The sequence below is a fragment of the Neomonachus schauinslandi genome, chromosome 2 (assembly GCF_002201575.2).
Source record: "Neomonachus schauinslandi chromosome 2, ASM220157v2, whole genome shotgun sequence".
Classification (NCBI taxonomy): Eukaryota; Metazoa; Chordata; class Mammalia; order Carnivora; family Phocidae; genus Neomonachus; species Neomonachus schauinslandi.
Window position 1 is genome coordinate 69,716,218 of NC_058404.1, and position 19,820 is coordinate 69,736,037.

Below are 19,820 nucleotides of genomic sequence, written 5' to 3' on the forward strand. Positions count from 1 at the left end.
AAAAATAGATATATTAAAATAAAGTTGGGATCCACCGTGTTTTAGTTGTATTCTATGTCTGATACTGGAGAGATATGTATCATATTATATCATGTCATACATACCTTTCAGAATTCACCTATTATGCTCTATTCTACTATAGCAACTCAACAGCTCTATAATTTTATTGTTATAGTAATCAGTTTTTGAGAAAATTGAGAGCACAAGAGTAGAGAATACAAACGTTCTTATTTTATCTCCTATGTATTTTTGTTTGCTTGTTCAGGAACTCTTTTTTAGTGCTGGAGAAAAAAAAACTTCTTTAATAAATGATTCTCTGCTAACAATTTGATAGGAAACCATTTTGAGTTCGTGAACCCTGTAAAATTATGGGTTTATGCCTGTTTTTCATTCTGTTAATTAACTTCAAGGCTTGTTGAAAAATGACGCATTTCAGAATTAAATAAAAACACCTTACATCAAAATATTATATTGGCCTCTCCCTTTCAAACATGCCAGGCTCGGGAATTCTATAGCTCCAAGGTAAAGATGTCTTCTCCCTGAGCCTTGCTGGTCTTCGGAGCCAGTTACAAATTATACTGGAGTGAGTTAGTTCCTGCATTTTGTCAAAATGACTACAGCTTCGGGCACCTGGGTGGCTCAGTTGGTTAAGCGACTGCCTTCAGCTCAGGTCATGATCCTGGAGTCCCGGGATCAAGTCCCACCTCGGGCTCCCTGCTCAGCAGGGGGTCTGCTTCTCCCTCTGACCCTCTTCCCTCTCGTGCTCTCTGTCTCTCATTCTCTCTCTCAAATAAATAAATAAAATCTTTAAAAAAAAATGACTACAGCTTCCCTGCAAATCTGTAAAGCGTGGTCAATGGAAGAAGACACCTTTAATTTGTTTTTATCTCCAACACTCAGAAAAGACAAGCCAAAGAGCCATAAATGTTTTTCCTATTTTGAAGATTGATTTGAATGCCATAAAATATGTAGAGTTGAGAGTTGTGTAGAGCATGGTGACTTTGGAGGCAAACAAGGCTGTGAGTTCCATCCCTGTATGAGTTTTAAAGTTGTACTCTTAGAAACTGTGTGTGCAATTGTATCCCTAACTGTAACTCAGTTTGTTAATTCATGGCCTGAAGATAAGATTGAAATTTCTCATGTGTCTCCTCAGGACCTCATTTCTAAATGTTTATTATTGCTAACACACAATATAAAAATCTCGATTTCTAATTTTTTTCTTTAAATAGCAGCAGCTCTGTGGTGTCCAGTCGTAGAGCATCCAAATCTTGATCTTGGGGTTGTGAGTGAGCCCCACGTTGGGTAGAGAGATTACTTTAAGGGAAAAAAAAAAAGCAGAAGCTCTGTCTGAGCTCATATGCATATGCCCCACAAGAGACCAATTGGTTGGAGCAGGGAAGCTGCTGCTTCCTTTGGATGTCTCTCTGGGCCACCTCTCCCCCTTCCTCAGCCCACGCATTTTGTTTCTGTTCCTATTCACTGCCTGGGTCCTTAACCATTATAGGTTGCAAACATTGCTTTAGATTTAGGGCAGCTGCTAACCTATTAGTAACCATTTGGTTTTGAAAAGGTGACTCTTGCTGACCCATGCAGAACATAAACTGGATTTCAGTCACCTCTCACTCTCTCACCTGAGTGACCTTACATAGTAGACAAGCAGCCCAAGCTTAGGTAGAATATACAACAACAGCCAAATGTACCTAGATAAAATGGGAGCTTTCTATTAATCTGGAGTTTGAACAAAAGAGTATTTCTGTGTCAGCACAAGTCAGTCATCCTTGCTTGGAGGAAAAGGCGAAAAATAAAAGCTGGAAGTCTACTGCTTTGTTTAAACAGGACAGCAACATTTTGGACCATACAAGGCACATCCAATTTATGTGGTACAAGTAAAGCTTCCAGAAAGATTTTCCTCAATGTTACCTTTTTTAAAAAGTTCAAATCCGGTTCCTTATGTTATAAATGTGAGTTTTTTCACAAATGACTAAACCTCATGAGTACTGTGGAGTGACTCATGCTGATGGATCATTGCTTCATTTTTAAAGCAAGCACTCTGTAGTCATTTGAAAACCAAATTCATAAACTGAGGTTTATTTTGTTATGTGTGGGCATTTATAAATATCAGCTGGGAAAAGAGAGAAGAGGAGTTACCTTTTTCAATCTTAAGCACTGCTCAGGAGTTCCTCCACATGGAGCGGCATTGTGACGAAGCTGTGCCAAGACCTTCACAGCTCTGCGGCGAGGCTGCTTTAATGAGGAGGTTTGAGACAGGCTGGAGGAGAATGCTCTGCCTGAGTTTTGCTTCCTGATGGTTCGACACAAAAGCCTGATATTGATCTGGCATTGGAAGGGACATCTGTAAATGCTTGAGGTGATGTTCTGTGAAGGATAAATTTAGGAAGAAAATAATTAGGTTCAGTTTTCTGTGGTGACTAATCCATAAATGCTTTTAGAGGGAAAAGCTTAGTATTCAGGTGCATATGCAGAGGCACTGGGCGAAGTTCTTCGTGTACTAGAGGCAGGGGGTCTAGACCAGATATTACAAGATCCTTTAGCTTGTCAGCGGCACAGCATGAGAAATATTTGCAAGCCAAGGTTATTCCTGCAGCAAACATTCAAGACTGCTGAGAAGAAGCAGTCTGTGTTTTGTTGCGTGTGTAGTATTCTGGGTGACCCTGGATGGGGTTTGCCTCAAACAATATGCAAGCAATGAGGAAATGTAGGCAGAGAAAAATCCATCAGTTCTATGGTGATTTTGTACTGAACCCAGGGTCAGACAATCAGATGTATGAATGTTGTTCAAATTTTTGAGTTATTTGTTTTTACTTGTTTTATTACTTTAGACTAACCAGAAATAAACCCAACAACTTGGCAGTCCAACCACCTGCGTCCACCTTCCAATGAGCCATCAGTGGCTCTCTGAGCCTTTAAGGTGTAGGATGAAGCCGGGGGAAGGTGTGCTTCATAGTTTTCCATTTTAACACACCTCCCACACTCCCGACTCAGTATTTCATAGATTGGGGTTGACAAGCAAAGATATCTGAAGAATGTAGCCTGATAGTCACATATTAACAGTCAAGGTAATAACTCCCTTAGGGTTTTAGGAAAAAGAAGGCTTCCAACCTGACATTTACAAACACTGTCGGTTTCAGCCTGTCTACTACCCCCCGTTGCAGAGCCTGGTATCCAAATGCTATACCATATGCTAATATCCCACAAATACAAGAGAGAATGAAGAGCATCTGACACTGTTGGACCTCCTTTTCTTCAAACAGTCCTGGATGTCATGAACAGGGAAAAAGAGAACTAATTTTCTGTGAAATCAAACATCCTCGTTGACCCAGCTTGACTCACATTGCACCAACATGTCAGTAGTTATAGAATTTTTTGCAATAGTTAGGAGGAAAAAAATCACTGCTTGTTGTTTATCATTGTAAATGTTTCCATTGTAAATCTTTCCTGAGTTTGACTAATTATGTGGATGATATCTTATAGTTAGAATATACATTTTAAAAAACTTATCTTTTCCCCGAGTAAAAATAATGGTTATCCTTGGAAAATAAACAATTACAACATTCCTATGAAGGGTGAAGCTATGAATTAAATTCCTTTTTTTGCGTCCCATGTATCCTTAGTGTATCTCATCCTGTTTGGATCATAATCTTTCTCTGTGTCCACATCATCTCAAAATGAAAATTCTGAAAATCGGCATCAATAAAATGGGTGGCTATCTCGGGGTCTCCATCTACATCCTCTTCTTTTGCTTGATCGTGCAATTTTAACACCATCCTTGCTGGGATTTCCCAAATCCATTTTTGCCTATTGTACAGCAAAGTCTTCATTTTCCAATAACACATTCTGTAACTTTTTCAGCATGCCTTTCTTATACACTTCTCTTTCATATCATTTAGTGCGAGTTCTGTTAGCTCATCCTTGGATTATTACACTGTTTTAGATGCCTTCCTCACTTTCAGGATTTATATCTTCGAAACTCTATTTTTACCACAGCCTAAGGTGTGTAGCTACTACAGTGATTCAAGGTATTATAGCACTCAGCTATCGGACACTTGGTACCGATCAGATCAAATACAAATACGTATATTTGAATTTCAAGTCATTTTAGCTTGCTGCTTTGGTTTCTAACTACAATTGTTTGCTTTTGTGTTGGTCGCCATGACCTCCTCTCCAGGTAAGATAACATTTCTCTTTCTTTCACGTACCACTCCTGCTGACTGTATACTCAAGTTTTCTCCTATGCCTCAGAAAGCCTATAAACTATTATTGTTTTTCCATTTTTCTATCTTTCATTCCCTTCCTTCTTCCCTTCTCCTTGCCTTTATGTCTCCCCAGCTCTCTCAATGAATATTTAATGGTAGTGCTTTAGAGAGAGAACATTAAGAGCAAGCTTGCAATAGGTGAATAAAGAAAGAGAACAAGAAGTTTATAAACCAAAATACTTTTAGGCTGCCTCTTATTACAAACAGCATGCAAGCCTGCATTCCATTCTCCCCCAAACCATCTGCCACAGTTATAGTCCCAGTTTGCTAATTTGAAATTTCACTCTTTGGTATTTTCTCTTAAGAATCAATGGCCACAACAATGTTCTCAATTCAAAATCATGTTTTTACCACAGTGAATGACATATTTTAAGGAGATGGTACTGAATCCCTAATCATTTTTTAGTTCAAAGGGGATTAAAGGAAGATTGTATTTTAGGGCACAAGTTGAAAGATTGGTATTTCGTATACTTTCCCCTGGGCTGGTGAACGGAGACAGATTGGTAGAAGAGACAGCTGCTGCTACGTGAATGGGAGTAACTTCCGACCAGAGCGTGCATGTGTATTTGGAGATAGAATTAGAGTTCAGTTAATATTCAAAGTAGTTATCCAGCCACAATTTTGAAAAGTAGATGCTCCACTGGAAGCATTTGCAAAAGATGCATAAAAACCCCAGGAGGGAACACCCACCTCCAAGGAATCTGCGGGGGGCCTTATAGGAGAGGCTTGTGCTGGGTTTATGGCGTGAATGGAGACGTCAGTCGGAGGGGTGGTGGGCATTGCAGGAAAGGGCTGATATGTACTGAAGCAAAGTGGCAGGAACAAGGATGGGACATTTAGGGAACTGCAAGTTGTAAGACATGAGGCCTCAGGATTTTGAGAAAAGTCACTTGTTCAGATTACAGTTTTAGAAAAATCAATGTGCAGCAAAGTAGACTGGATTAATGAGTCTCCATCTATATGCCTGAAGAATATTGGTGTAGTCAAAGCTGCTCACAAGTAACAGTGGTTTAATTAGCAGGAAAATTGGTAGTTTCCTCAACTGTAAGAGTTTCTCTTGTGTTTTCATTAAAAAATCTTTTATTTGCCTACAAGTACCACTGATAACAAAAACAAATATAATAAGCGGTATTGATTTGACAAATATGAATAACTATAATAACTGAAACAACCATCTATGCTTCTTTTTTACTGTAGTTTTTGCAAGTATACTGCCTGTGGATGTGTTTTTATACTTTATGATATAAAATATTATGTTTTCTGTTACGAAAAATTCCCCAGTTTATGTGCTGAAATAAATCTCTAAATGTTAATGATATCCACAGAATAAAAATAGCATTCAAACTCCCTCTGCCCAGTTTGACTGCTGCTCTGTCTCACACCCTCTTGGCTTCACCTCTGCGTTCAGCTCCATTCACGACAGGCAGTTCAATGAAGGATTCAAGTCACTTCATGCTGCCAGTGTCTCAGGTCAAGTCTCACATGCCTTTGTTTTCTGTTGTGTGGAGGAGCTAACATTCCTGAGGGCAATTCTCAAGAAGAGGAGTGTATGGATCCACTTGTCTTCCCACCGATCTTGAAAGGTCGATTCTGAGCATTCTGTAGGCTCTGTGGTAGTTCCAGACGGATCCAGCTCCCTGTGGCCAGTGACCAGCTTGATAATGACTCTGCATTAGTCTTTTCCTCCTTCCCTCACTACTGCCCTCTGGGATTTCCTCCCAAATAAACAACCTGAACACAAATTTTGTCTCAGCCTCCACTTCTGAGGATAAACCTTCCTCCCTTAATGATTCTCTCTACTTCTCATACAGTTTGAGGACCACTAAGGGACAGGAATAGTCCTAGAGGGACAACAAGACTTTCGTAGAGGCCGTTCCTAGGATGAGGGCAAACATAATCAAGGTTCTGGCTCTACCTGACACAATGACATCTGGGATGCAGCACATGCCAGTTAACATAACAAAAATGCCTTCTACTTTTATAGTGCTTCATCCTATTCAAAAATTGTTTATTAAGATTTTAGTTTTTAATTTTTTTTTGCAAGTCCCTCGTTTAATTTTTTTCTAAATTCAAATCTCTCTCTTTCTCTATTATTCCATTTATATAAAATCCAAACCCGTCAGACTAAGTTCTGGTGTTGGTAGTCTGGTTAATGGTGATCTTTAGGAAGAAGGAGGAGGTATAATGACTGGGAGGGGGCACACGTCAAACCTCATGTTAATGTCTCCATTATTTATGTGAAGTGTGTAGGGGAGGGATTATTTTCGTGTTAGAAATGAGGAAACTTAGGTATTCAAAGTATAAGTGATTTTTTTAAGGTCAGGTAACAAGTGAGGGACAGACCTGATTGTCAAAGACTTTACTTTAGATCCTAATTAAGAAATAAATATTTCTCTATGAACCCACTGAAACTAAGCTGCTCTCTAATTGCTTTGCTGAACTATATATGTGGCCGACTTTGAAAGAGGTCGATAAATAATACCAGCTTCCTCATTCAAGTTCTGAATCAAATGAGAAATAGGATAAAGAATTGACAAATGTAGACAAAAAATTATCAGCTTTCTGATAAAGCTGAAACTCATGAATAGGGACTTATTTGTTTAACTCCAGAACTAGAAGGACCTGCCCACTTCGTAGCCCTAGTTTTACGGCAGCTGGTTGCTATGGGAAAGGAATAAGAAGGGGCTGGACATCATATGCTCGGTTTGTCCTTCAAACCTCTTTAATAAGATTAAGACACTCTTCCTCCAGAAAGGAAAGAGCAAAAGAGAGGAGAGACACCACGGGTCTTATGCTAAATGGGAATAGGGAATAAGAAATCCCTCTCAATAATGTGATCAGTCATGAATTCATTCATTGACAATGTGTACAGAGTGACCACTATATTTCAGGTACAGAGTGATATAGTGATGAGCAAGACATCATGTTCCCTGCCTCCTGCTGTTGGTTAAAATCTGAAAAAGTAATCTCCAGCATAAAGTCAAAAATTTATTAGTTCTTGATAAATCATAATAAATGATAGTAAAGTGCCAATCATCTAATATAAATGAATTTAAAACTTCAAACTATGAGTTGCATGAAGATGTATATGTACTGCTTTTTATTGCATTGTGCTTTTAGAAGAGATAATCTAATATCTGCCTGCAATATTAGATAATTTAATACTGATAATCCAATATCTAAGTGACTCTCTTTTGTTTGCAGAGAAATATCAGCCACCAACTTCAACCTCTGCATCCATAACATTCCTACTTTGAGGTGGAAGAGATGTCTCTGTCACCATAACCTGAATCTCATTCTCTCCCAGTAGTTAGAAGCAATATTCTTCAACCCACCCCTCTCTCTCTCTTTTAAAAGATTTTATTTATTTATTTGATAGAGAGAGGGAGAGGGAGCACGAGAGAGAGAGAGCACCAGTGGGAGGAGAGGCAGACTCTGCACTGAGCAGGGAGCCCGATGTGGGGCTCAATCCCAGGACCCTGAGATCATGACCTGAGCTGAAGGCAGCCGCTTAACCGACTGAACAATTACGGCACCCCTCTCCCTTTTGATAAAGAGAAACATTTAAACATTTCCCATCTAAAATAAGCAAAATACACACACACACACACACGTGCACGCACACACACACACGCACACACACACGCACACACACACAATTATTGACCTAACATGCCTACTTAATCATCCTCTTTCTTGCTCCCTTAGCAGAAAGCTTCTAAAAGAGAGGTCAGTCTAAAATTCACATTCCTACTTCATCTGGCTTGTTTCACTACCCACCAGGTACACAGTTTACTTCTTAATCTAGGCCCTGCTTCTTTTCTTTATTGTCTTTTATCATTGTTTCGCGGCCTCCTTGAATAATGACTGGCTTCCCAAATATTCTATGCTGTCATGCCTCTGTACTTTTATACATATAATTCCCTCTCCATGAAAAATCTTCATCCTCTTCTTTATCTTGTGAAGTCCTTACTTTTTTAAAAATGACTCAGTCTAAGGGGTACCTGGCTGGCTCAGTCAGTAGAGCACACAACTCTTGACCTTGGGGTCATGAGTTCATGCTCTAGGTTTTTACTAAAAAAAATAACAAAATAAAATAAAATTCTTTAAAAAAAGGGAGTTTAAGCTCCATCTCCAGGTTTATGTTCCTTTCTCAACTGACTAACTGGCTTATATTTGTGCTCCTTTAGAATTCTCTGGATATCTCTATGATTTCTATTATTTTAAATCTCTTAAAGTATGTGTTATGGTCTAGAATGTGGTCTATCTTGGTGAAAGTTCCATGTGAGTTTTAGAAGAATGTGTATTCTGCTGTCATTGGATGAAGTAGTCTATACATGTTCATTATATTCAGTTAATTAATGGTGTTGTTGAGTTCACCTACGTCCTTCCTGATTTTCTTTTTTTTTTTTTAAAGTTTTTATTTATTTTTTAGAGAGCGAGCGAGAGAGAAGCATCATGAGAGGGGAGAGGGTCAGAGGGAGAAGCAGGCTCCCCGCTGAGCCGGGAGCCCGATGTGGGACTCCATCCCAGGACCCTGGGATCATGACCTGAGCCGAAGGCAGACGCTTAACCATCTGAGCCACCCAGGCGCCCGCTTCCTGATTTTCTACCTGCTGGGTCTATCCCTTTCTGAGAGAGGGGTGTTGAAGACTTCAATAATGACAGTGGATTCATCTGTTTCAACTTACAGGTCTATCAGTTCTTGCCTCACGTAGTTTGATGCTCCGTTGTGAGGTGCATTCATGTTAAGGATTGTTATGTCTTCTCGGAGAATTGATCTCTTTATCATTATGTAATGCCTTACTTTATACCTAATAACTTCTCTTGCTTTGAAGTCTCCTCTGTCTGAAATTTATATAGCTACTCCTGCTTTCTTCTGACTAATGTTAGCATGACACATTTTTCTCCATCCATTTCCTTTTAGTCCATATGCCTCTTTATATTTAAAATGGGCTTCTAATAATAGATATATAGCTGGGTCTTGCTTTTTGATCCATTGTGTTAGTCCTTGTCTTTTAATTGGTGTATTAGGACATTGATGTTCAAAGTAATTATTGATATGGTTGGATTAACATCTACTGTGTTTGCTACTGTTTTCTATTTATTGCCTTTGTTCTTTGATTCTATTTTTGTCTTCCACTCTTTTCCTGATTTTTTTGTGGTTTTCATTGAGCATTTTGTACAATTCCATTTTCTTTCCTTTCTTAGCATATCAGTTACAGTTCTTTTTAGTGGTTGCCTTAGAATTTATAATACACATTTATAAGGAATCCAAGTCCACTTTCAAGTAACACTATATCAAATATTACTGTAAATAACACTATACTAAGAGTGAATACCTGATAAGGTATAAGGGAGGGACAGAGGGAGAGGGAGAAAGAATCCCAAGCAGACTCCATGCTGAGCTCAGAACCCTATGTGGGGCTTGATCCCAGGACCCTGAGATCATGACCTGAGTTGAAATCAAGAGCTGGACACCCAACTGACTGAGCCACCCAGGCGCCCCTGTCCTTCATGGTTAAAGGATAATTACACTGGATACAGAATTCTGGGTTGGTGTTTTGTTTGTTTCTCTCAACACTCTAAGTCACTCTAGTGTTTTCTTGTTTGCACCTCCATGAGGAAAAGCTGGCTCTGATTGTGGTCTTTGCTCCTCCATAAGTAAGGTTTTTTTTTTTATCTCTGACTTCTTTAATTAATGTTTTTATCTTTGATTTTCTGCAGTTTGAAAGTGATATGTCTAGGTATAGTTTTGACAGTTGCCTTGCTCAGTGTTCTCTGGGTTTCCTGGGTCTGTGGTTTGGTATCTGACTTCATTTTGGAGAAATTCTGTCATTAAGTTTCCAAACTTCCTTCTGTTCCTTCCTCTCTCTTCTTCTGGAACTACCATCATGCTTATGCTATGCCTTTTGTATTTGTCTTACAGTTCTCAGATATTTTTTCCCCCCAGGCCTTTATCTCCTTCTTTTTTCAGTTTAAGCAGTTTCTATTGAGACATCCTCAGACTCAGCCGAGTCCAGTGTCCTAACGAGGCCATCAAAGGCACTCTTCATTTTTATTACAGTGTTTTTGATTTCTGGCATTTCTTTTTAGTTCTTTCTTAGGATTTCAATCTCTCTGCTTACATTGACCATCTCTTCTTCCACCTTGCTACTTTATCCATTAGAGCCTTCAGTATATTATTATTATTTTAAATTACTGTTCTGATAATTTAGTATCCCTGCTATATCTGAGTCTGGCTTTGATGCTTGCTTTGTCTCCATAAATTGTGGGGGTTTTTTTGCCTTCTGGTATACCTTGCAATTTTTTCTTGAGGTACTTGATAAGAGAATTGTATAAGTAGGCCTCTAGTAATGTGGTGGTGGGGTGTGGGAGGAGGAAAAGCATTCTATGGTCCTATATTTAGTTCTCAGTGAGTCTGTGCCTCTGGACTATGGACTTCACAGGTATCTCTCAGGCTTTTTTCTCTCTGTGTTAGGTGAGACAGGATGGCTAGAGTTGGCTGGAGTTCAGGATTTTCCTTCAACCAGGTCAGTTATGCTCTGATCATGTCCTAACTAGCTTCTTCTGAGGGTAGGCCTTATTAAGAATGGAATGTCTGGTGTATTTCAAAATGGTTCCCTTTCCTCTTCCCCTGTCAGAAGCACCAGGGAATTTCTCTCTCATATTTACTGTGAAACTTGGTCAAACTCCTGGAGGTAAAATTCACAAAATTGTTGGGACTCCCTATGATTGAGTCCCCCTGGAGTTTCTATTTTTTAAAAAAAGTTTTAAATTATTATTTTTTTGTTTAAAGTTTTTATTTAAATTCTAGTTAGTTAACATATAGTGTAATATTGGTTTCAGGAGTAGAATTTAGTGATTCATCACTTACATATAACAGACAGTGCTCTTCACAAGTGCCCTCCTTAATACCCATCACCTATTTAGCCCATCCCCCCCACCTCCCCTCTAGCAACATGATACTAATTCTTTATCAGAGAACTCTCTGACTTATCCATACTGAGCCTCCAGCAGTTCATCAGCCACAATTAACGTTTCCTACCCTGACAGAGGTTTCGGTGGCTATTTCTACTGTGGAGTCTCTGTTCTAGTATGCCGTGACTCCCTGTATTCTTCTGTTTGTCTCTCTAAGCTTGGGGGCTTTGGTTTATCCTGTGTCCTCCCCTCTATTATATATTGTAGAAGATTTTTTTAGTCTATTTAGCTTTTTGTTTATTGTTATGGTGGAGTAGGGACTTCCAAGCTCTGCAGAATCAGAAAACAGAAGTCTCTATAATGACATTTATAATTCACTATAAGTACTAGTTATTTAGCTCTTTATCTTCCCAGGATGTAAGCTCCCTAACAGCACAGACTTGTGTCACTGCCTCCTATACCCAAGCCCTAGCTCAGGGCCTTTCTCATAGTAGGCTCAAATAAATGTGGAATGAATGAAGGAATGATTACAAAAAATATATTCCAAGATGGATGCATATGATTTTGTATCAAATATAATATACAGAAATGGTTGTTGTAGAACAAATATATTTGATGAAAAAATGATCAATCTGTTAACCTAGACACAATAAGGATCATACCTTTTAAATGAAGTAAAAAGAGATTCTGCATCAGGCAAAAGAAACTGTGCATGACTAATGCACAGTGTGTTCCATCCATTTTCAATGCTCACAAGTTATATGAGACACATGATAGATAGATGAGAGATACATGCAGGAAAAAAAAAGGACAGAAACAAAGATGGAGACAGAGCAAATGTATTCAATGTTAAAGCTGTTGTTTCTTTGCAGAAATAGCATTAGAAAAAGCTTGGAAGATTTAATGTACATAAACAAATATGACTTAGGAGATAAAGAAGATTATGAAGCAGAAGAAAAAGCCTTAGGATCCATTGAAACTGATGGAACTACAATATAATGATTGTCTCGTGGAAAATGAAGAAAGATAAAAACACAGTTTCTAAAATAATAAACAATTTGGTAGGCAAAACATCCTTTCCACAATATTCTAAAATGTTTTAAAGCTTTTTGAGATCTATTGTGCCATAGAGAAATGAACAAGACTTTTTGATGAGACCTGTATTCATATATCAGCTCCATCACTTACTAATTGACGAATTGTCTCACTTTGGCAGGTTATTTTTTTTCCTCCCTAGACTTCAATTATCTCCTCAATGAAGATAGTTCCTACTTTCAAAGCTCATTTCTAGATGTAGCAGTATATGTGTAATGTGCAGTTACAATTAGTATGGTATTAGAACATTATATACTGTATTATATCACAGCATACATACACATTTGTGAATGATTCCTATCTATTTGCGTCTCTAACTTTGTCCTCTCTCTAAGGTCCAAGTCCATATTACCAACTACCTAATGATTACAGAATCATCAGGAAATGAGCATGCCTAGAAGTAAACTCCTGTTTTCCTCTGCAATTTGAAACATCAAGGTCATAGCTGGATACATTTGATCTGTGAGTCAGATCTAAGCATATGTGAGTGTGAGACCAAAAATTAGAGTGAAAGTAGAGGACAAGCATTGTGTGAACAATTAATAATTGAGGTGCAAGCTGAGTCAGGGAATGAAGGTGTAGGATTTGGGCTGTGAAAAAGGTGGGAGTGTCTGGGCTGCACAAGACATGTGCATTGGCAAGTTCACCAAAGCACAGGCATGGGAAAAGCCATTAGCTAGATCAATGGCTTTTTACTAACCCACATTGCTATTTAAGCAAATTACTGTTTGCAGTGCTCTTTATTTAAGAACATCTTAACATCAAGTATTAAGTGTTTTGAGTGTTAATATAAAAGGAACAGCTGATAACCCTCTGCAAACCACTCTTGCTTGTGTTAGTTGGTTGGCTCAGGTCTTAGTGCAATGCTGTAGGGGTGATAATAGTAGCATTCTTGTCCAACTTCTGATTCAAAAGGGAATACTTTTAATATCACTGCATTTAGAAAATATTTATTGCGTGATTTTTTATGTGTCTATAACCTTTATCAGGTCAACCATTATCTTTTTAGATACCACTTATTTGTCAAAACTTCACCTGTCTACACTGAAACAAGGTAGCAGGGAAAGCAGTTTGTTGTTTTCTTTTTTTAATAATGCAAGTGTTTTCAATAACACAAAGTGGAATGAACATTGTGTGTTATTGAAATACTTATGTACTCATTGCCTAAGAGACTAAAATGAGATGAATTCATGACTCATCTGCAACATATAAACTGGCAGGAAAAATGGCTTTGGTTTAAAAAGGCTGAACATTTTTGATGAGGAAAGGCATAAGCCCCCGAAATGAAATATTTTACAATTCTAATTAGAGACCTATCACAGTAAATCCTTTAGTTGCCATTTATATATTTGCATATATATTTCAGACTTACAAATATATTCAGAATAATCCCTCAAGAAACCCTTCTCTTTTCACTCCGAATAAGGCATTCACATTTACAACCCTAAATTACTTAAATATTAATCAAGGCTAAAATTAAATATACTAATATCAAAGGGTCATTTTTTTTTAGTTTTTTATTTTTATTGTTATGTTAATCACCATACATTACATCATTAGTTTTTGATGTAGTGTTCCATGATTCATTGTTTGTGTATAATACCCAGTGCTCCATGCAGAATGTGCCCTCTTTAATACCCATCACCAGGCTAACACATCCCCCCACCCCGCCTCCCTCTAGAACCCTCAGTTTGTTTCTCAGAGTCCATCGTCTCTCATGGTTCGTCTCCCCCTCCGACTTCCCCGCCTTCATTCTTCCCCTCCTGCTATCTTCTTCTTCTTCTTCTTCTTCTTCTTTTTTTAACATATATTGTACTATTTGCTTCAGAGGTACAGATTTGTGATTCAACAGTTCAAAGGGTCATTTTTGAGATGAGTCACTATATTTTTATTTTGTTCAGTTAAATTCAACTTTATATTGTCAATTGTCTGAATTTTATACTCATTCTTGGAAAAACTTTAGATACTAACCGTAATTTAGTATTTATTTAAATAAAAATTTAAAGTATTTTAAATTTAAATTGGGATTTAATATTAATATAAGAAAATAAACTAATATGTGAAGGGATTAAGAAATGCTAGCATGAGGAGGTAGTTAAGAGCATAGACTTCACAGGTTTGGTTCCTGGCTCTGGCACTTTTTTGATGTGTGACCTTGGATAAATTGATTAACCTCTATGCTTCAGTTTTCTTTTCTGTACAATGGAGATATTGATAATACCTCACTCAAAGAGAGGTATTATGAGTATTTTAATGTGTGAACATAACTGTCTTAGAGTATTCCAGACAGATCCTATAAATTTGGACTATTATCATCATCATTGCCATAATGTTATGAAATACGTGACAAATTATGATTCTTCTAGTATCTTTTTTCAAAATTTATTTATTTTAGAGAGAGAGAGAGAGTGAGCATGGGGAGGGGCAGAGGGAGAGGGAGAGAGAGAATCCCAAACCGACTCCCCTTTGAGCTAGGAGCCTGATTTAAGTCTCAATCTCAGGACCCCAGATCATTACCTGAGCCAAAATCAAGAGTCAGTCGTTTAACTGACTGAGTCACCCAGGTGCCCCTGATTCTTCTAGTACCTTAAGTGTAGTTCATATTCATGGTTTTTTGTTTGTTTGTTTGTTTCCATTAATGTTTTAATGAGACAGCATGTATAGTTCCTAATGACAATGTGAATTTGTTGCCTTCAATGAACAAAATTTCAAGGATAATATGACATCATTATTATTTGTTATAGTTAAAAACAAAGCAAGGGAGGCACATGGAACAAGAGATTTTTCTAACAAGACTAAAATGGTGTCTACTATCTTTACCAGCTATGATTTCTATAAGCTAAGATAAAACACTCATATTTCTATATGCTTCATAACTGGCAACCCTATTATCTATCCTGTGTTTCTTCTTTTGGGAAAAATGCTCAAGTTCCTATTGCCATAACAACAGACTACTCTCCCTAAAACAAGATATGCTCTGAGTCAAAGTAAAATTGTTTCCATGGAAACTGCTACACATTTAAGTACAGCAGGCTGATTTTTAATCAGTAAAATTGTCCTTTGTCAAAAAGCAATCACATATTGCTGCTAATATAATTACATATATTTTGGGGGTATGGTAAATAAATAAAGTAAAATAGGTTCTCACAAAAATAAAAACAAAATTGATTAGCCCTTTTTAATAGTTATAGTTTCTTATTCATGAAATAAAAATCTCTATCATATATACATGTGCCAATCCGTAACACAGCTCTGCTGAATATAAAATGTTCCTATTTCTTATAGTTGGACCAATTTAAATAAAATCTTCATCACTGAAAATGAAAATGTCCCACAGTCCAAATCTGTTTCCTGGTTACCCCCTTCATTCCCAGTCATTTGCTTTTCTGATGGTTCTTTCTAATGTGGAAGGGAAAGGGTGTGACTATGGCTAACAGTCTGGGAATTGAAATTGGAAGTGGTCGGCTTGTTTCCATTGTCTGTCAAGTAGAAAAAGGGGGACGGCAGTTTCACTGAAGTGATGCTCTGGTGAACTCTAATTCCTATTTACCACTGTGGCAATGTATGTAGGTAGAACTACGTTTGACTCCTGATCTGTGGTTTTTCTAGCCATGTGACTTTGGGCTTAATTTTTTTTTCATTCGTAAAGTGGAGTTAATATGCTTACCCCATGGATTATTGAGAGAATTAGATGAGACGAGGCATGAAGGAGGCTTAATACATGTGTTATCTCACCTACGGATGCCTAACCCATAGAATGCACTCAGTTGCTAATAGCAGCTCTCATTGTTCCCATTATCATGAATCTGACTTGAATCCTAACAGAAAAGGAAGTTAAAAGTTCCTGGTATTGCATATATACAGCTCCTCAACAATAAATTTTGTTTCATTTTTTCATCCTATTTTTATAGTATAAAGATGTATATAAAATATAAATATATAATATAGATTACATGGTAATATAATAAAATAGTTTTGCAGCACTCTGAGATCAAAGTTAAAATACTTGATGTGATTTAAGGTTATTTTAAACACCTTTTTTTTAAGATGAATGAATCCATATTGTACTTTTCTCTCACAATTCTAATTGCACCCAGCAGATCAGATAACTTTAGGCTGAAACATATCTCAGATTTTCTAGGACAATCTTGAATTTAAATATCCTGTTTCATTGTTCCCATGGGTATAGCCATACCTGTCAGACACTGTGTCCTGATTTTGGGGTAAAAAATGTCGTCACTGGAAACGCGAGACTTGTACCATCCCTGACTTTGGCACTGGCAGGTAATTGTAGTCAGGATTCCAGGTCTCAGAGTGCAGATGGCACCTCAGCAGGGTCATTCTGCTACCACAAAACATGCTGGCAAAATCCCATGACACCAGTCTACGTGACAAGAGTATCAGAGGACAGCAGGTGACTCCTTTTCATCTTTTTGTTTCCAAGGAAAGGGCGCAAAGGGCAGGTTGTCAACAGCCTAAATAATTGACAGCCAAATCTCTGCTCTATCATTCCATTTTAAAACTATTATTAGGTTTGGTACTGTGAATTATTTCACCGATAGTGGTCTAAAATAACACGGAGAATGGCCCTCTCTCTTCTATATGTTGCCTGTTCTGAAGGGAAAATAAAGAATCCGAACAATCACTTCTGAGCGATCATCAAGATGAAATTCAAATCCTTCTTTTGACTGGCCATAGTCAGAAACAGGTCAGACAAGGTTGAGACCACATTCTTCATTCTCCTGGGATCCTGAGCCCCTAACTTTAAAGCAGTCTTTCAGTTCCTCACCTCTCTTCCAACTCTTCTGATTATGGGAAATTATTTGAGATTTCATGAAAAAAAATGATCTATGCATTGATATTTTCAAAAGATTTGAGGCAAAGAGCAGACAAGATCAAGGGTGCTAGAAATTCTCTCACAGGAAAGAAAAGATTTAGACTTGAACTAGAACAGAGAAAGACTGTGAAATAGAAGGAAAATTATAGTACTTGGGTAGGCATAAGTAAAGAGCAAGCTAGATTAAAGAAGGATGTATGGAATAAGTCTCTCAGTTGGTAAAACCTGGTGTATTAGTTGCCTAGGGTTGCATAACAAATTACTACAAACTCCAAGACTTATGGCAATAGAAATTTATTGTTTCACCATCCTGAGGGGCTAGAAGTCTGAAATTGAGATGTCAGCCGGGCCATGTTCTCTCTGAAGGTTCTATGGGAGGATCTTTCCTTGTCTCTTCCTAGCTTCTGGTGATGGATGTCAAGCCTGAGTATCCCTTGGCTTGTAGGAGCATCACTCCAATCTCTGCCTCTGTCTTCACATGGTTTTCATCTTCCGTGTCTGTTTCTGTGCTCCTTTTCTTATAAAGACACCAGTCATATTGGACTAGAACCTCCCTAATCCAGTCTGACCTTATCTTAACTAGTTACATTTCCAATGACTATATTTCCAAATGATCACATTTTCTGGCAGGGTCATGAGTTTTGCGGGGAGACTGTTCAATCCAGGCCATCGGATGTTCTTTTCTCTACCCCACATCTTAACCCCCATGCTAAAATATTGGGAAGAGCTAGAGATAATTGCAGAGTGCAAGTCAAAGGCCACGACTCAGGATTGCATCAAAGAGTGCCCTGGAGGGAGAAGGATGCCATGAAAATATATAACCACAATTTGATTGTGTAATTGTGGACTGGCCAGCAGACTTGGAAGTTAAACAGTAATAAATGGTTAACTCCAACAAGCTTGATTCTATTTCACAAAACACATGATGAGTGGAAGCAATACATGCTTAAAGTAGAGATACTTAATTTAGTATTCTGGTTGACAAGTTGCTTTTCTAAGAATTTTCCTGAATACAAAGGGTTAAAATCTGCCTCACTTCATTACTGTGAACGTCAAGTGAGATAACATTAATGTGTGGCACCTAGTGAAGCAATTCCCATACTAGTTCTTTTCCCCTTCTTTTTATATGGGTATATTGATACATTGGGGTGGTCCAATGCCAGGGAGCTCTGCCTCCTGTAGTAGAGGTTTACATTTATTTCATCCAGGTCAGAAATAAGACTTACCTCTTCTAGCTACATAGTAAAATTGAAAGAGAAGCTCTTGTACTTTTTATTCCCTTTTTCTCCATAGAAATGTCTCTTCATTTAGAAAAGAAACACTTATAAACTACTATTTTAGATTAATTTGACTAAAAATGTTTGATAAAGCCTGAATTATCTATTATCTATCTATCTCTATCTATCATCTATCATCTATCTATATCTATCTATCTATTTATCTATCATCTATCTATCATCTATCTATCTGTAATAAATAAACCAAAGAACTCACTGCCTTGTGAGGATATAAATAGTTGGTATGCCAGTTTAAGCATATAGTCTCCCTTGTATCTGCTTGTCTCTGAGCAGGTGTTTATAACCGAGGGTCTGCCCTAAGCCTTAGAATTTAGCTGCATTGAAGTGCAGCTTCTTCGTGTCTTCTTTGTATCCTATTCCTCCCACTGAATTCTAGAAACCAAGGATCTGTGCTGCACCGAACTGCTCTGCTATTATCAAACTGCTGAGTGGGAGGCTAGAGCAGAGCATGTAAGTAAATCTGGTAAACAGTGTTTAAAATTAGTACGTGACAAGTACAATTTTTTTTTCTTTTTCATGGCTTCCCTTGGGCATTAATTAAATACAGCATTTTCAAGCATTTTCTCATACAGAATCATTTCCTCCTATGTATTAAAATATTCAGACTGTGAATGCAACAGACAGCAATATTAAATTCTAATGACTATTTCTGAAATAGCAGGGAGTTGGGTCATACCCAGTCTGTAATAGACACCAGTAAAATTGAAATATTTTTCCATTAACATGCAGATGAGTCAAGTTTGAGAATTACTTCATTTGTGGAAGAGTTTCTTTTTTTCCTAATGGGGAGTTAAAATTAGGGCATGTTGCTACTACCCCTGGAAATTTTTTTTTTGTTTTTCTCTCTCTCTGTCTTCTTCCTGCCTCCCTCCCTCTTTTCTTGTTCCATCCTCTCCCTGTTTCCTTCCTCCCCTCCTTCCCTCCCTTTTTTTCTCCTGTTTTCTTCTCCCCCTCCTCCTTCTCTCTCCCACACTCTTTCTTGAATACAGATACTTGAGTTCTGCAGCTATATTAATCATTGTGCCTAATCTTTCTATCATGTATGAGAATGAATAGCAATAACTAGAAATAATCTAAAAATTGCATATTAGAATTGAAAAGAAAAATCTGCCTCATTTTTATTACTACAAAAAGCATTTTGTTTTATAATAACATATTGCTATTAATAATAACATGTAACTATTTCTATATCTTGACTTTAAATGATCCCATAGATATGCAATTTAATTAATGTTTATTTCATGAACAATATATTTTTGTGCAAGTAAATTTTTTGGCAATCAGTCCTTGACCTAAAATCATGCTTTTGTTGGTGTTTATTTTTCAAAAAGAATATTTTGAAATTTCATGCTTAAAAGCACACACACACAAGATTGATTTTGACGAGTGCCTAAA

The 19,820-nt window shown here is 37.6% G+C and overlaps 1 pseudogene; it reads left to right on the forward strand.

Annotated features, from left to right (window-relative positions):
* The first annotated feature begins 2,186 nt into the window (after nt 1-2,186).
* The window catches only part of LOC110588394, a 62,464-nt pseudogene continuing 44,830 nt past the window's right edge, over nt 2,187-19,820 (forward strand).